Source organism: Balaenoptera borealis (genome assembly GCF_965194805.1).
Source record: "Balaenoptera borealis genome assembly, chromosome: 3".
Classification (NCBI taxonomy): domain Eukaryota; kingdom Metazoa; phylum Chordata; class Mammalia; order Artiodactyla; family Balaenopteridae; genus Balaenoptera; species Balaenoptera borealis.
This window is the reverse complement of record NC_138866.1, coordinates 89,566,468-89,585,943: the sequence shown is the minus strand read 5'-3', so window position 1 is coordinate 89,585,943 and position 19,476 is coordinate 89,566,468. Positions and strand designations below refer to the sequence as shown.

Here is a 19,476-nt window from a genome sequence, read left to right as displayed (position 1 = left end):
GGAAGTTTTCAACTATAATCTCTTCAACTATTTCTTAGTCCCTCTCTTTTTCTCTTCTTCTTCTGGGACCCCTATAATTTGAATGTTGGTGCGTTTAATGTTATCCCAGAGGTGTCTGAGACTGTCCTCAATTCTTTTCATTCTTTTTTGTTTATTCTGCTCTGTGATGGTTATTTCCACTACTTTATCTTCCAGGTCACTTATCTGTTCTTCTGCCTCAGTTATTCTGCTTTGATTCCTTCTAGAGAGTTTTTAATTTCATTTATTCTGTTGTTCATCATTGTTTGCTCTTTAGTTCTTCTAGGTCCTTGTTAAACGTTTCTTGTATTTTCTCCATTCTATTTCCACGATTTTGCATAATCTTTACTATCATTACTCTGAATTCTTTTTCAGGTAGAGTACTTGTTTCCTCTTCATTGTCGTGTTCTGGTGGGTTTTTACCTTGCTCCTTCATGTGCTGTGTATCTCTGTCTTCTCATTTTGCTTAACTTCCTGTGTTTGGGGTCTCCTTTTCACAGGCTGCAGGTTTGTAGTTGCCATTGTTTTTGGTGTCTTCTCCCAGTGGGTAAGGTTGGTTCAGTGGGTTATGTAGGCGTCCAGTGGAGGGGACTGCTGCCTGTGTTCTGGTGGATGAGGCTGGATCTTGCCTTTCTGGTGGGCAGGACCATGTCCGGTGGTGTTTTGGGGTGTCTGTGAACTTACTATGATTTTAAGCAGCCTCTCTGCTAATGGGTGGGGCTGTGTTCCTATCTTGCTAGTCGTTTGGCATGGCGTTTCCAGCGATGTGGCTTGCTGGTCGTTGAGTGGAGCTGGGTCTTAGCGTTGAGACAGAGATCTCTGGGAGAGGTCTCGCTGATTGATATTACGTGGGGCCAGGAGGTCTCTGGTGGATCAACGTCCTGAACTTGGTTCTCCCACCTCAGAGGCTCAGGCCTGATACCTGCCTGGAGCACGAAGACCCTGTCAACCACACGGCTGAGAAGAAAAGAGAGAAAAAAAAGAAAGGAAAAATAAAAATAAAATAAAATAAAATAAATAGTTATTAAAATAAAAAATTAAAAAATTATTAAAATAAAAAAATGTAATAAAAAAGTTAAAAGGTACTAAAAAACAAAAGAAGAGAGCAACCAAACCAATAAACAAATCCACCAATGATAACAAGCACTATAAACTATACTAAAAAAAAAAAAACGGAGAGACAGAAGCCTAGGACAAATGGTAAAAGCAAACCTATACAGACAAAATCACACAAAGAAGCATACACATACACACTCACAAAAAGGGAAAAAGGAAAAAAATACATATACGTAAAGGAAGAGAGCAACCAAATCAGTGAACAAATTTACCAATGATAATAAGCTCTAAATACTAAACTAAGATAAACATAAAACCAGAAACAGATTAGGCACAGACAGCAAACCCCAAGTCTACAGTTGCTCCCAAAGTCTACTGCCTCAATTTTTGGATGATTTGTTGTCTATTCAGGTATTCCATAGATGCAGTGTACATCAAGTTGCTTGTGGGGATTTAATCTACTGCTTCTGAGGCTGCAAGGAAAAATTTCCCTTTCTCTTCTTTGTTCGCACAGCTCTTGGGGTTCAAGGTGGATTTGCCCCCACCTCTGCATGTAGGTCACCGTCTGGTGTCTGTTCTTCGCCCAGAGAGGAGGGGGTTAAAGAAGCGGCTGATTATGGGGCTCTGGCTTACTCAGGCTGTGGGGAGGGAGGGGTATGGAATGCGGGGTGAGCCTGAGGCAGCAGAGGCTGGCGCAACATTGCAACAGTCTGAGGCTTTCTGTGTGTTCTCCCAGGGAAGTTGTCCCTTGATCACAGTACCCTGGCAGTGGCGGGCTGCACAGTCTCCTGGGAGGGGAGGTATGGATAGTGACCTGTGCTTGCACACAGGCTTCTTGGTGGCTGCAGAAGCAGCCTTAGCATTTCATGCCCATCTCTGGTGTCTGTGCTTATAGCTGCAGCTCACGCCTGTCTCTGGAGCTCATTTAGGCGGTGCTCTGCCTTCTGTGGGCAGACAGAGAAGGATTCCTCTGTCCTCGCACACCCTGAAACAATGGTCTCTTGACTCTTAGGCAGTTCCAGACTTTTTCTGGGACTCCCTCCCTGTTAGCTGTGGCGCATGAGCCGCATTTAGGCTATTTTCATGCAGCCAACCCCAGTCCTCTCCCTGGGATCTGACCTCTGAAGCCTGAGCCTCAGCTCCCAGCTCCCACATGCCCCGGTGGCTGAGCAGACAAAACTCTCAAGCTGGTTAGTGTTGGTCGGCACCGATCCTCTGTGCAGGAATCTCTCTGCTTTGCCGTGTGCACCCCTGTTGCTGCGCTCTCCTCCATGGCTCCAAAGCTTCCCCCCAGCCCACCCCCTGTCTCCACGAGTGAAGGGGCTTCCTAGTGTGTGGAAACTTTTCCTCCTTCACAGCTGCCTCCCAGAGGTGCAGGTCCCATCCTTATTCTTTTGTCTCTGTTTTTCCTTTTTTTTCTTTTGCCCTACCCAGGTACGTAGGGAGTTTCTTGCCTTTCAGAAGTCTGAGGTCTTCCCTCAGTGTTCAGTAGGTGTTCTGTAGGAGCTGTTCCACATGTAGATGTATTTTTTGATGTATTTGTGGGGAGGAAGGTGATCTCCACATCTTACTCCTCCGCCATCTTGAAGGTCCTCCGCGTATGTCTTTTTGAGTTAGTGTTTTTGTTTCTTTGGATAAATACTCAGAAGTGGCATCACTGGAACATATGGTAGTTCTATTTTTAACTTTTTGAGGACCCTCCATACTGTTTTCCATAGTGACTGCACCAATTTACATTCCCACCAGCAGTGCACAATGGTTACCTTTTCTCCACATTCTTGCCAACGCTTGATTTCTTGTCTTTGTGGTAGTAGCCATTCTAACAGGTATGAGGTGCTATCACATTGTGGTTTTGATTTGCATTTCCCTGATGATTAATAATGTTGAGCATCTTTTCATGTACCTGTTGGCCATCTGCATGTCTTTTTTAGAAAAATGTGTATTCAGATCCTCTGCTCATTTTTTAAATTGGATTGTTTGTTTTTTGTTATTGTGTTTTATGGGTTCTTTATATAATTATTATCCCCTTATCAACTATATGATTTAGAAATATTTTCTCCCATTCAGTATGTTGGCTTTTTATTTTGCTGAATTTTTTTTTTTTTTTTTTTTTGCTATGCAGAAGCTTTTTAGTTTGATATAGTCCCACTTGTTTATTTTTGCTTTTGTTGCTTTTGCTTTGGCGTCAGATTCAAAAAATCATCACCAAGACCTATGTCAAGGAGCTTACCACCTATTTTTTCTTCTGGGAGTTTTGTCATTTCAGAAGGTCTTACATTCATGTCTTTAATCCATTTGGAATTAATTTTTGTGTATGGTATAAGATAGTGGTCTTGTTTCATTCTTTTGCTGTGGCTATTCCATTTTCCCAACACTATTTATTGGAAAGACTGTCCTTTTCCCATTGTATAGTCTTGGCTCCTTTGTTATAAATTAATTGACAATATATGCATGGGTCTATTTCCTGTCTGTGTATCTGTTCCTCTGATCTATGTTTTTATGCCAATAGATACTTTTAATTAATAGACCTTTGTAATATAGTTTGAAATCAGGGAGCATGAGGCCTCCAGTTTTGTTCTTTTGTTCAAGATTAATTTAGCTATTCTGAGTCACTTGTGGCCCATACCAATTTTAGGATTATTTGTTCTATTTATATGAAAAATGACATTGGAATTTTTATAGGAATTGCTTTGAATCTGTAGATTGCTTTGGGTAGTATGTTTATTTTAACAACGTTGATTCTTCCAATGCATGAGTGTGGAATATCTTTTCATTTATTTGTGTTGTATTCAATTCCTTTTATTAATGCCTTATAGTTGTCAATATACATATTTCATGTCCTTGGTTAAATTCATTTATAGAAATTTTACTCTTTTTGATGCAATTGTAAATGGGATTGTTTTCTAAATTTCTCTTTATGGTAATTCATTATTAGTGTACAGACATGTGACACATTTTTGGGTGTTGATTTTGTATGCTACAACTTTACTGAATTTATTTGTTCTAACAATTTTTTGATAGAGTCTTTAGGTTTTTCCATATATAATATTATATCATCTGTAAAAAGTGACAGTTTTAGTTCCTACTTTCCAATGTGAATGTCTGTTTATAAGTTTTTCTTGCCGAATTGCTCTGGCTAGGGCTTCCAACACTATTTTGTATAAAAGTGGTGAGAGTAGGCATCCTTGTCTTGTTCCTGATCTTAGAGGAAAAGCTTTTAGCCTTTCACCATTGAGTGTGATATTAGCTGTGGACTTGTCATATATGGTGTTTATTATGTTGTGGTATGTTCCCTCTATACCCACTTTGTTTAAAGTTTTTATTATACATGGGTGTTGAATTTTGTCAAATGTTTTGTCTGCATCTATTGAAAAGATCATATGATTTTTATCCTTCATTTTGTTCATGTGGTATATCATATTGACTGATTTGCAGATACTGAATCATCCTTGCATTCCTGGAATAAATCCCAGTTGGTCATGATGTATGATCCTTTTAATGTATTGTTGAATTTAGTTTGATAATATTGTGTTGAGGGTGTTTTTCATTTATTTTCATTAGGGACACTGGCCTGTAATTTTCTTTTCTTGTAGCAAACTTGTCTTGTTTTGGTATCAGGGTTATGGTGGCCTTATGAGTTTGGAAGAGTTCCCTCCTCTTTTCTTTTTTGGAACAGTTTGAGAATAGGTATTAATTATTCTTTGAATGTTTGGTAGAATTCACCAGTGAAGCCATCCAGTCCTGTATTTTTGTTTTTTGGGAAATTTTTGATTACTGATTCAGTCTCCTTACTAGTAATCCATCTGTTCAGATTTTGTATTTCATCATGATTCAATCTTGGAAGCTTCCTATTTTTTCTAGGAATCTATCCATTTATCCTAAATTGTCCAATTTGTTGGTGTATAATTATTCATGATAGTCTCTTATGATCCTCTGTATTTCTGTGGTATCTGTTGGAAGATCTGCTATTTCATTTCTGATTTATTTATTTGAATCCTCTCTTTTATTTCAATTCTGATTTATTTATATAGAGTCCTTTGTTTTTCTTCTTGATGAGTCTTTTTAAAGGCTTGCCAATTTTGTTTATCTTTTCAAAGAAACAGCTTTTAGTTTCATTGATCTCTATTGTCTTTTTAGTTTCTATTTCATTTATTTTTGCTCTAATCTTTGTTATTTACTTCCTTCTGCTAATTTTGGGCTTCCTTATTTTTTTTCCTATTTCTTTGAGGTATAAAGGTAGGTTATTTGAGACTTTTCTTGTTTTTTGAGTTAGGAATTTGTCACTGTGAATTTCTTCTTAGAACTGCTTTTGCTTCATCCCACCAATTTTGGTATATTTACATTTTCATTTGTCTGAAGGAATTTTTTGATTTTTTCTTTGACCCATTGGTTGTTCAGTAGCATGTAGTTTAATCTCCACATATTTGTGAATATTTCAGTTTTCCTCATGTAACTAGTTTTTAGTTTCATACTGTTGTGGTTGGAAAAGATGCTTGATATGATTTCAGTCTTCTTAAGTGTATTGAAACTTGTTTTTTCTTAACCTAATATGTGATTTATCCTGGAAAATGTTCAATGTGCACTTGAGAAGAATGTGTATTCTGTTGCTTTTGGATGGAATGTCCTATATATATACATTTGTTAAGTCTTCTGGTCTAACATGTTGTTTAAGGCCAGTGTTTCCTCATTGATTTTCTATCTGGATGACCTATCCATTGATTAAATGGAGTATTAAAGTCCCATACTATTATTGTATTGCTGTCTGTTTCTTCCCTTTACATCTGGTAATATTTACTTTATATATTTAAGTTCTCCTACTTTGGGTGAATAAATATTTACAGATGTTATATCCTCTTATTGGATCGACCCTTTATCGTTATGTAACACCCATCTTTGTCTTTTATTATTTTTTTAAACTTTATTTTGTCTGATATGAGTATATGTTACTGAAAGTGGGGTCTGGCTGCTTGCCACTCAAAAGCCAATAAAGAGGCAAGTTTGGTGGAAAGGAAAGTTTGCTTTATTTCAGATGCAGGCAACTGCTGGGGAGGGCGGACTCCTGGTCAAAGGCTGATCCCCCCAAGCCCCCAACAGTCAGTGGGCAAAAGCTTTTATAGACCAAGGAAGGGAGCTACGTGCAGAAATAGCACAGTCAACTCTGACAGTCATCTTGAAATTAGTCATGCAGGGGTCTGATAAGTGTGATCTTGATTGTTTTAAGAACAGTTAGTCCTTAGTTCCAGGGTCAGTTTGTTTCCATTTCTTTGAGGCCAGTTCTTGGAATTGTGGCAACTTATGTCATGGCTACAGTCTGGCCATCGTGTAGTTAACTTCTTTTACCTGGTGGGGGTTTCAGTATCATAAGACAGCTCAAGGATATGGCTCAGAATGTTATCTATAACCCTTGAGGAGGGACTAAAGGTCCTTGACTATGCTTAATGACTAAACTATTATTATTTAGTCTTGTTGGACTGATTTCCTTTGTTTCTGCATTTTCTCACTTCTCTGATTAAACTTATTCTTTGGCTAAAGTTTTTCCGCAGACAAAAGACAGACTGATGACAGGGAGGGCAAGGACTATAGGGTGCTGCTCCATTTCATATTGATACCTCAGCTTTTTTTTTGCATGGAATATCTTTTTCCATCCCTTCACTTTCAGTTTATGTGTCCTTACATCTAAAGTGAATCTCTTGTAGGCAGCATATAGATGGGTCTTATTTTTTCATACATTCAGCCACTTCATCTTTTGATTGGAGAATTTAGTCCATTTACATTTAAAGTAATTATTGATAGGTGTGTACTTATTGCCATTTTGTTAATTGTTTTCTGACTCTTTTAGTAGTTCCTCTCTTTTGCTCCCTTCCTCTGTAGTTTAATGACTTTCTTTAGTGGTATGTTTATATTCCTTTCTCTTTATCTTATGTGTATTTACTATAGGCTTTTGCTTTGTGGTTATTATGAATCTTACGTATAACAACTTCCCAGAGAAAGAGTAGAAAGAGAAAGGGGCAGAAATCTTATTTGAGGAAATAATGGGTGAAAACTTCCCATATCTTGTGAAGGAAACAGACATCTGAATTCAGTAAACCCAGAAAGTTGCAAATCAAATGAACTTAGAGAAACTCACACCAAGACATACTAAAATTAAAATGGTAAAAGTTAAAGACAAGGAAAGAATATTAAAAGCAGTAAGACAAAAACAACTTGTTATGTACAAGGGAACCCCCATAAGACTAACAGCAGATTTTTCAGCAGAAACTTTGTAAACCAGTAGGCACTGGCACAATATGTTTAAAGTGCTGAAAGGAAAAAAACCTTTTAACCAAGAATACCTGGCAAAACTATCATTCAGAATTGACAGAGAGAGAAAGATTTTTCCAGACAAGCAAAAGCTAGAGTTCATAACCACTAAACCAGCCTTACAAGAAATGTGAAAGGGACGTCTTTAAAGCTGAAAAGAAAAGGTGCTAGTTAGTAACAAGAAAATATATGAAGGAATAAATCTCACTGGTAAAGTAAATATATAGTAAAAGTAGTGTATTAATCACTTACAAAACTAGTATGTAAAAGACAAAAGTAGTAAAAATGACTATGATTACAATAATTAGTTAAGAGATAGACAAGATAAAAAGATGTAAAGTGTGACATATAGATATAACAGTTTTTCTTTATGAAAAAGAAAATAAAAATCCGTTTTATTAAAAATAAACACTGAAAAACGCTTAAACAAACTCTAAGGAGTAGTTGCCCAATACCATGACAATTTATTCTGTTCTTCAAAATAAGGCAAGAGTAGGTACAGACTCTGAACAAATATGTCATATCAAATACATATAGATTATTCTCTCCTGAAACTCTATAAACTGATGGTAAATAGTTTAGTGAAATGATAAAAGCTTAAAGAATCAAAGAGAAAACAGCAATATTTTCGAAGATAGGACGCCTAAGGATCAAAGAGACCAAAGAGAACCAAATTCTACACTGACAGTGGGGAGATCTGATCTCTCTAAAGGCTATTAAATATACTTTAGGAAACAATATACAAAGCTGAGCTTTCCCACCATTTCCAGGTAACAGCAGGAAGCTCCAATTACACAAATTTAGCGTTTTGTGATGGCTAAGAACAGCAGTCAGCACCAGACTTGAACAGTGATCTACAATACAAACATCCTTCAAAATGAAATGTCATAATAGCAAGATAGGTAAACTAGGGTTTAACAAATGACAGCCACTTGGGAAGTGACTTAATCATTCTTGTTGAATTTCATATTTCATTAAATATTCTTATACACAATTTCCTGTTAATTGCTTTAAACAAAATCTCCCTTAAGGAATTATTTCAATTAAGTATAATTGTTCAACAAGAATAGTTCTGACAAAGAATCCCCAGGTAGTTCAAATTCTAATATGCATTGACCGAAGGTAAAGAAAAATAACAACTTTTGTTTAACATGTTTATTACAACAGATACAGTTCACATCTGACTAGCTGACTAGAATTGATGGCATAAGATACCGTTGAAAGTATAGAGAAAAGTAAAGATGAAACTCAGGAAAATTGGTTAGAAGTATGTTTTTAATGCTTAGTTTACCAAGTCCAGTGAATGCCTCTTGGCCCCTCTGGCAGAAAAGTAGAGATTTATCCTCTGAACAGGTAAACAGGGAATCTTGGGATGGGAGATATCAATTTTGTTGGTCATACATAAAATAGGGGCTAAAACAAACATTAACTACTGAAAGCTGAGATATCTCCAATCTTCGCTCCTCTCTTGTCTCACAATATCAAGACCTATTCGTCTTACACCCTCAGAGAAGGAAACTGAAAGAATCTACTTTGAAGAAAATTGTCAGTCCAGTGAAATAGACTAAAGGATATATTATGAGGGGCTTTCACAAGGAAATAGTCCACCTAGATTAACCTGTAGAGAAGCCACAGTTGAAAAGTACTACTCATGAACTTAGAGATTACTATCAACATTCATGTACAGCTCTTGAACATAAACAGCTAACCAACAACTATGAGAATCTGGGGATAACCAGTAAGATAAAACATGAGACAAAACTAAATAAAATAGCTAGAAGTACACAGAGTTTATACAGGGAGGAAAGAGGCTTACCATTAATATCTTCAGAGATAATACACCCACACAATAAGAACAAGATGTGACATAAAATGAATTACTAAAAACATAATAGAATTATTGAAAATTAAAAAAAATTGTTGCAATAATGTAACTTAATAGTAGGTTTGGAAGATGAAATTGACTGAATTTCCTGAAAAAGTGAATAAAAATGAAAGAGATGAACATTTGGAGAGAACGGTTTAGTGAAGTGAAGGATCAGTCCAATAGGGCCAACAACTAAAGTACAGAGTGAAATAATTCTATAATGAAAGAGCAAACAATACAATGGAGTGTATTATACATAAATTAAATAATTTTTTAAAATGGGTAAGAATTAAAGTTCAATTTGAAGTTTCCAAATTGAATTTATACAGTGGATGAAAATAGACCTACCAACACCAAGAAAAATAATGAAAAAAATCAGCTCACTGAGAAAAAACAGAAGATAATCCCAGTGTTTTGAAAGGAAAAACAAAAATAGGTCACTAGAAATCAATGAAGTAAAATCTGATAAATTGTAAGAGAAAATTATTTCCAATATAGAATAATATGCTTGGCCAAACTATTAATCAGATATGAGAAAATCATAAAAAGCATTTTCAACATTCAAATTTCCAAAATGATGCTTCCAATGCTTAGTATCTCAGAAAGTTACTGAAGAATGCTTTACTAAATTGAACAGTAAATGAGGAAAGAGAAGGGCACAGTGTGTAAGGAATCTCCAGGTTGTTAAAGAAGTAGAGCATATTTAAATGATAATCTGTGTGTATCAGAACTAAAGAAAAAAAAATTCTTCAAAAAGATAAAACTGACAAAATGCCTACTGTTTATGAATGTATTGATAGGCTCATTAGATAATTGGAATTGAGATTGGAGCTTTTTTTGATACATATATAGAAAACTAAACAAAACAAAAATAAGAAAATTATCAACTCAAGGAAAGAAAATATTGGAAAGAAATGCAGTCATTTTTACTTAAATGGATCAGTTGTGAGTAGCATTAACCTAGTCATAATAATATGAACACTAACTATTGACCAAACAAGGTTAAGATATAATTATATTTGGAGGATGGGAAGAAGAGTTAAATCTTTAGCTGTCATAGTGGTACATCAATAGAAAATACTTAATGATGAACAATAATGAAGTTTCAGTATTAGACTATTATTTAGAGATATAGAAGCAAAATCCAAAAGCAATGCTAAAGTAGTTGAAAGTAGTATCTTCTGAGGAGGGGGAAATGGGATGCAAGGGATGGGGTATTGCCATAAGAAGCTTTGAAGAACTATTTGACTCTTTAACCTGTGTGATGTATGACATTTTAAAATTAAAAATAAAATAACAACAAGAAGAAAGAATTGATGCATGATCTTCAGATCATGGAGATCTAAATCCATACAGGACCTATAGCTAACAGAGTTTTATGGTAGCTGTCAGTGAGCATGTTGGGGTGTTTTTCATTGTGAGTTTTGAATATATAAAGGAATATTGATAGTAAGTACAATATTTTAAGTTAACATGCAGCATATTAAAAAATTTTAAACACTTAAAACTTTTATATTTTAAACTGGAAGTCTTTATTCTATTTATAAATCTAATACATTTAAAAATAATTTTAAAGGGGGACTTTGATTAATGTTTGGTTCCATTTACAACTTAATTAAGACTCCCTTAAAAATTTTAAAGTGCATTTATAAATTTGATATGTTCATTTATCTTTGTGAACACTTTAATTATCTGACTAACAAACAAACCCTTCCAGAGTAAACAGTCCTTATAAAGCTAGTAAATCAAACTAATAAAATGGTGACTCTTAAGCTGTCTTAAATGTTAAAGCACTATTGCCAACTTAGTAAAACTTCTTATAGTTTTCAACTCAAAAAGCAATACAATGGAGTATTACTCCGCCATAAAAGGAACAAAATCGAGTGATTTGTAGTGATATGGATGGACCTAGAGTCTGTCATACAGAGTGAAATAAGTCAGAAAGAGAAAAACAAATACCGTATATTAACACATATATATGGAATCTAGAAAAATGGTACTGATGAACCTAGTGTCAGGGCAGGAATAGAGATGCAGACGTAGAGAACGGACTTGTGGACACAGTGGGGGAAGGGGAGGCTGGGACGAATTGAGAGAGTAGCATTGACATGTATACACTACCATGTGTAAAATAGATAGCTCCTGGGAAGCTGTTGTATAGCACAGGGAGGTCAGCTTGGTGCTTTGTGATGACCTAGAGGGGTGGGATGGAGAGGGTGGGAAGGAGGCTCAAGAGGGAGGGGATATGCAGACATATGTATACATATAGCTGGTTCACTTTGTTGTACAGCAGAACTAACACAACATTGTAAAGCAATTATAATCCAATAAAGATGTAAAAAAGAAAAAATAATAAAGCTTAAAATAATCGCTCAGTTACACATTTAAAGTTTGAATTTAAAGTGCTAACCTGCAAATATTTAAATACCAACATCAATTATTTATATGTATAACATCTTTAAAATATGAATATTATAGTTTTGATCTATTTCATTTCTCTACTTTTAAAAAAAAGTTTTCCCAGGGTAAAAAAAAAAAAAAAAGATACCATGAAAACCATTATACTCTCTTAAGCAAATGGGGTTTTCAGCTCAAGTGAATTGTAGCTACAATCTCAGGCTGTTTCGTTAACGGACATTTCAGTTGGATATTGATTTCTGGAACTATGGTGAACAAATCTGAACTTTTTATAGAGTTATGCTAATAAGTAGAGATTCCAAGTCCATGAACTTTGAATAAGGATGAAGTAGGTGTGCGACTCATGTTCATTAGATTCCCCTTACCAATGTCTTCACATTACCTTATATCCATTCTGATTTTAATTAATCTCCCTACCCAGATTGTTTAAGGACTAGGTTGGATTAAAAATCTATTTATTGTATGATTCTTGTCAGAGTACTTTTCATATTCTTCGTATCTGCTGAAGTCATAACTTTTCTAGATATTCAGAGAACAAACGTATGGACACCAAGGAGGGAAAGCAGGGTGGGTGGTGGTGGTGGTGGGATGAATTAGGAGATTGGGATTGACATGTATACACTAACATGTAAAAAATAGATAACTAATAAAAAAAATAAAGCTGGGAGGCCTTAAGGAGGAAAAAAATGACATACAAATGGATTTTTCATCTCATGTCTTTATCCGGCTCAGTGGTCATAGTTTCCAAGGCTAGATTAATGATATAGCTAGACCAATTTACTGCTGGCATGAAAATAATTATTCCCACAGATTACTGAGTTGCTGAGAAAATGTTCAGGGAAAATAAACCTAAATTGATGCTGCTTGTTGACATAATTTACTCTACTGATCTCCTTCTTCACCATAGATGTATCAATAAATATGATCCTCTAAAATTTAACAAAGCAATTATATAGAAAGCAAAATCGAAACTATACGTTATTCATCCTTTATAACAAAATACTCCCAAACTGGAAATTAGAATACAAAATTTACATTAAAAAAACCCTAAAATCCTCTATCAAGATTAAGAACTAAAATAATAATGCAGAATATCAACAAATTCAGAGATAAAAATTTTTAAGTTATTGGTAATCTAGAGAATCAGAAAAGTGAGAACACTAAATAAGACTGTTGGAAAAATGAGACTTTCAAAGGGGAAGCTAAAAGAAAGAGCATAACTAATTTAATTTAGGAAATTTCCAACACTGTGTATCAGGAATTGGGTGATGAGACCATAGCTCTACACACAGTTTTGTTTATAGCATTAAACACCTGCCATGAGTGAAGAAGAAAATCAAAACTGAACGAAATTATTCATACCAAGAAGTCCAAAGTAGAATGTGAAACAATCTCTATGACTTTATGAAAAGTAAAATAAAGATGATATTATTTAAAAACACTTTGATATAATATAAAACTGAAAAAACTAAAAATGAATAATTGATAAAACTAATCATAGAATTTTTTATAACAATGACACAAAACCTGATATTTCCCTTCAAACACCTGAACAACTCCCAATAAAATTAAAGAATAAATCTCCCAAAAATGTAAACTTAAAGCATAAGGAATTAGAAAGAATGATAAATGGAGTTTCACAATATAGTTGGAGGGAATTGAAGAAATACATCCTAATGAAATTATTAGAGATATATTTAAAAATGTACGTTAAAGTTCTCATCATAGCACTATTCATATATCTAAAAAGTTATAAGTAATAATTGGATATAGTTATGCTTTTTATGGTGTTTGCATATCCTGGCACATAATGTGGTAATTTTTAAAAGTTTGTGAAACATTTTTTAGTAAATTGGAAAAATATTTTTGATGTGTCAAATTGAAAATTCTGAAGAGTAACTTACATATAATGTATAATTTCAACTCTTTTCTAAAAATTTTATAGAACAAGACTAAAAGTAAATGCAACAAACTACTAGTAGTTTTATAGTAATGGAATAGTGAAATAAGTCCTTTGACTTACTGCTTATGTTCTTATACATTTTCTCCATACCAGTAAGTTCTATATTTATGTTTTAAACTATTGACTTTCCACTAGGCATTGTGGCTCTGTCACTTTTCCATTCAGTTGATTATAGGTAGAGTGGCTGTATGTCCCAGTTTATGACTATTGTCCTGACATAATTATTAATATTGCCCCTTTCACTTTCACAGTGCCCTAGTTTGGACAGTAAATTATATGGTTATCTGAGATATAAGAAACCTAATTCTCATCCTGATTTGTACATTGATAGCCTCCGAAATTCTGGATAAGTAACGTATATATGCAAGATTTTGATCCCTATTGTAAAATAGAATAATCTCTGTGCTGGTTAACTTCACAGGAATTTTGTGAGGATTAATGAAGATATATTTAGAAAATACTCCGAGCTCCTCAGAGAAAAGTACTATGTTATTTTCACTATTACCTTTCTCTACTAGCTGGCTGAGTGGGAAGTCAAGGGAAATCAAGATTTTGTGAGTATCAGCAATGAAACCAAATCAGTCACACATGTTCTGGCAGCACATTTTATACAAGTGCTTCAGAGTACAGAATCTAGTGAACCTAAAACTTCCCCAAACATATAAATTAATAGAGACATATAGACTGAATTTTAACTCTAAATTGGCTGTTCAGTTAGGAGTTATGAGTAAATGTATTGAACTTCCCTTTCTGGGTGAAAATATTGTGCTCTATCAAGTATTAACCGTAAGGTGTGTTTGGAAGCTGAACAAAGACTGTTTCATTAAGCTTGAAAGGGACAGATCTAAGCCAGCCAGCACTCTGTAACCTGGCATCAGGCCTCTAAATCAAACTTACTATTTTAGGGGCCAATTAAATGCTTTAGTAACTCAGTAGAAAGGCAGCATCTTCAAAATATTTCTAACACCTTATTAATTGGGTACCTTGGTCTGGCACTAAAAGATCTTTCTTGAAATTCTTACACATCAAAATCAAAATCAATAAATCAATCCAGTTCTGAGGCAGCAAAAAAGCAGATGAAAGGCAACAACAAAGCAGATTAAAGTTCTAGCAGTGATTCCCCAAGTATAATGAATCTTTAGTTTGATTAAGACTCAGAGGAAGCATCAGGAAGCAGCGCAGCGAAGTCTGGCTCTTTGTCCCTTTGTTCTCCCTAAAACTAACATCCTTGGGTTAGCTATAGTAGCATATTCGATATTTTGAAGTTGAAACATAATACTTTATTTTTTCTGACATTGCAAATGCATTACATATCACCAAGTTGTTTCTCTTTTCACAAGAGAAACTGTTCCCCTATCTAAAATTCATACCTTGACCTTACATGTCTGTCTTTGAGAACAAATCATCTTTCTTCTCACTGTCTGTCAATTTGATCTCGTACTCTTTGCTGTATACTGGAGGCAAGGATGACATATCTGTATCATTTGCCTATTTGTCAGAATGAAACAGTTGTTCTTGGAGAGTGTTGAGCAGTTATTTATGCAAAGGTGAACTAGTTATTTAGTATTTTACTAGGTGCAGAGGAGAAATAAGTGCTGAAAACTGACATTTCTTAAAATATTCATTTTCTTCCATTTTATTTTATTTTAGTTGGAACACACATAAAAGGTACATTTTAATTCAGTAAGGAATATAAGGATTTAGTTATGAATCTATAAGAATATTTATATCTTAGAATTATTTTTACATTTCTGGTTCTAAGGAATTTAATTGAGGAAAATATTTTTAGAGCTTAGTATTTCTAAATAAGAATTACATGAATATATATAGAAATTTAAAAAAATACAGCAAATAAGTGTTACCACACCTGGACTTGGGTCTGCTTGCCCACTGGCAGTAAAACCAACCTATTGACACCAGGTTGTGGTGAAGGAAAGTACAGCATTTATTGCAGGGTGTGAAGCAAAGAGAATGGGCAGCTCATGTACAAAAGACCCAACACCCTAATGGATTTCAGGGAAGGGTTTTTAAAGTCAGTGTGAGGGGCGCTGCAGGGTGTGTGATCAGCTCATGCTCAATTTAGCCAATAATGTGTGATTTGTTGGCATCAAAGTGAAGTTTCAAGCATCATCAACCTTCTGGTTTCAACTGGTCTTTGCTCTATGTGCTTGCAGTCAGCAGTTTTCATCTGGTGGGGGTCTGCTTCATGTAAAAACAACTTAGGAATGTGTATCAGTCCTTTATCTCTATCTTTCAGGGAACTGGGAGTTCAGTGACTCTGCTCTGTGGCTGGTTTATAGTCTAAATTTTAAACTCTTGAGCCAGCTTTTCGAGACTCAGGGGAGGCCTGGGAGACTAAAGCAAAAGGCTTTTACTTCAAAGGACAGGGTCACAGGGTCTTTTATTGTTTCAATCCCTCCTTTTCTTTGATACTCCTCAATCTTGAGGGGAACAGGTTCTGGACAAGGAAGAGAAAAATTTTTGGATAGAGGGGTTAATCATAAGCTCAGCAGAGGAACTCAATTTTAGGGGGACTTGATTTTATGAGAAGATGATCTGAACTTGAGATGTGAAAAGCAATCATTTGGTGCTATCATTTAATGATTTTTGTATTGCATTTTAGAAATTCTCGCCTTTACTGTGTGTTTTTTTATTTTTTTCTTTTTCATTTTTTTAAGGAAAGGGCTGCGTGCTCTTTTCACTGACTGCTACTTACATTGGGACAATTAGGGATATTAAATTTGAGTTCACTGGGTTTATGTTCTTTCTCACACAGGTTAAACATTGTGGCTGTAGCTGCTTCGAATGCATATTGGGTTAATCAGTACTCTTAGGAGTTTTGTGAATATACAAACTTAAGCACTTTCTCTGATAAGAGAATTTTGACTCCTGATTGTTTTCTTTTGTGTACATTTATATAGCACTAATCTCATGAAGTCAAGCATTAGACCAGCATGTTATTGATTTGCACAATAAGCATATGATTACCTCTGAATTGCTTTCCTTTATGATATTCTCAAGTGCAAAATCTTGAAAGAGAGAATGTGGTCAGATTCATATTTGATTTGCTTGATAATCTTTTTGCCTCTCCTCGGTTTCAGTTGACATCACTTATGGAAAACTATAGCAGTGAGAGCTCTTATAGTGGCGATGTTGTGACCTCTGGATATGGCAGCTATAGACTGCATTGACTTTGTCTTTTTGTATGGGGAGCAGGGAAGAGATTACTTGCCTACTACCCAAGCTCTAGTTTTGGTTGCAATGCTTCTGCATAACTGAAAATGGCACAGCTTCAGTGGGGTCCAAGTTGATGGTTATGGGTTTAAGATAGAATCTAATCACTAATTCATTCATAATATGCATCTTGGGAGTGACTGTGTAGTGTGAGATACTGTGTGTGCTACACTCTGGTGTTAAAGTATATATAAACTATGACCTCAATTCTCAAAGTACTAATTGTGTTTGTGTGTATCATGTGTGTTTTGATGGAGGATGAAGAAGGCGAAGAAGATTTAGGGAGATCACACACATGTACATAATTCATGATGAGTTCATTGGACAACTGTATATACACACACACACACACATACACACACCCACACCCCACATGGGGCCAAAACATAAAAGTGCAAAATCTACACTGTTAAAGGAATTATCACAAAACAAATACTTCAGTAACTACTAGAAACATTTTCTGCAAAATAGATCACTACCTCTTCCTTCATTTTCAAAGATACCCACTATTTGGAGTATTTTTTTCTTGGTGTTGTGAAATTTATATATCTACTCTGTGGTAGGCTGACAGTGGCCCCCAAAGATATGTCCACATATTAATCCCTTTAAATTTTACCTTATTTGAAAAAAGGGTCTTTGCAGATGTAATTAGTTAAGGATTTTGAGATGAGGAGATTGTCCTGGGTTGTCTGGGTGGGTTCAAAATGTCATCACAAGCTTCTTTATAAAAGAGAACACAGAAGGCAATGTGACAGTGGAAGCAAAGAGATTTGAAGATGTGACGCCGCTGGTTTTGAAAATGGAATATAGTGCCATGAGTCCAGGAATGTAACTTAATAGGCTGGAAGAGTCAATGAGCAAATTATCTTCTAGAGCCTCCAAAGAGACTGGAGCTCTGTGAAATTGGGCTAGGGAAACTGACATTGGACTTGAGCCTCTTGAACTATAAGAGAATAAATTTCTGTATTTTAAGTCACTAAGTTTGTGGTAATGTTTTAGAACAACCACAGTAAACTAGCACACAGTCCTTTTTTTGGGGGGGGGGTCAGTGTTGTTACATGCTGTTCTAATTTGTTGATTTTCATTTTTGTATAGTATTCAATATAAAGTTTTAAAATTTATTCTACCTTTTTTTTTTTAAAGCAAATAATGCTGCTGTGAATACCTGAATATCCTTGCACATGTCTTATAGTATAAATGTGCAAGTGGGTAACTCACACATTTATTTTTTTCCCCAACAATGTTTGAGAATTATCATTGTTCTGTATCTTCATTAATAGTTACTGTTGTTAGTATTGTTAATACTAGAGACTATGGTATGTGTACCGTGGTATCTCTTTATAGTTTAAATTGAATTTCCCTAATGAATAGTGAATAGCTTCTTATGTTTATTGGGTATATCAGGGCCAATACCAGGGTGAGTCAAGACAGTTGGTACACAGTTTAAGGATGGGCTTATTTCTTCTCCTTTCTTATCCCATTTTGGTGCATTATTTCTACTTTGCAAGCAAAAAACACACAACTTATCATACATAACATGTTGTTCTTTCTCCTTTGTTCCTAAATTTGTTGTACCTTTGATCTACAGTTAAATCCATATCCATATCTATATCTGTGATAAGAGTATTGAATGTTGGAGGAATAGGCCTTTTAACATTACTCAGCCTTCTAATCCTTGAGTATGGCCTATTCTTTTTGTGGAGCTGATTAATTTTTTCATTACTCTTTCATAGTTTTCAGTGTAGAGGTCTTACACATCTTTTGTTGATGTCATATATAAGCATATAATTTTGTTGCTTTTTTAAATGACATTTTAAAAATTTCATTTTCCAGTTGCTAGTGTATAGGTAAACGGTTTTTACTTTTTGTGCATTTGTCATAATTTCAGCTACCTTATTAAATTTACTTTTTAATTCTAATTGTTTGTAGGTAATTTTGAATCTTCTTTGTACTTTCTAAGAGTACATGGTCCTCTTAGAAATAATATTTATATTTTCTTTGCAATCTTTATAAATGTCACTTCTTTTTATTGCGTTATTGCACTGAGACCAGTAGAATATCTTTTGTAAATTTTTTGCTTTCTATAGAACCTGTATAATGTTCTCTCTTTAATTTATTGGTAAATTGTGTTCTTTCTCTTTGTGTCCCTGTCTATCTTTCTATCTCTCTCTCTCTTTCTGAAATAATTTAAATACATTATTATTCATGAATTATAAAGGATATTTACCTAATTTTCAAGGAGAAACTTATTCTCTATTGATTTTTTTTCTCTTGTATGTCTTTTTTCCTCCTGGTGATTTCTTTTCTGTCATATCTCCACATGTGCCTATTTATTTGTATTTGTTTTGAGTACTAGGTGTTATATATTTGAAAATAATTTGAGGTCTAGAAAAATGTTAACTTTCCTTAGAGAGGAATTAAATTTACTCTGCAGGAAGCTAAGGGAAGTAGCATTTCAGTGTTATTTTAATGCAACTACAAATGTACACATGATCTAGACACTAATCTTGTGTACCTGTGTAGGCTGGTCTTTCTGGAATGTAGTTCTTGGCCCCAACTCAAAACTTAGAGGGCCCTTTACTCAAATTTTTTACCCCATGCTACAAACACACAAAAATAT

General features: G+C 34.7%; 1 long non-coding RNA gene across 1 annotated transcript in view; it reads right to left on the bottom strand.

Annotated features, from left to right (window-relative positions):
• LOC309627175 overlaps positions 1-18,680 on the bottom strand; it is a 175,490-nt gene extending 156,810 nt beyond the window's left edge. Inside the window, exon 1 of the long non-coding RNA XR_014243567.1 lies at positions 1,105-18,680. This is a non-coding gene — a long non-coding RNA (uncharacterized lncRNA). The remainder of the gene's footprint in view (positions 1-1,104) is intronic.
• Between the last annotated feature and the right edge of the window lie 796 nt (positions 18,681-19,476).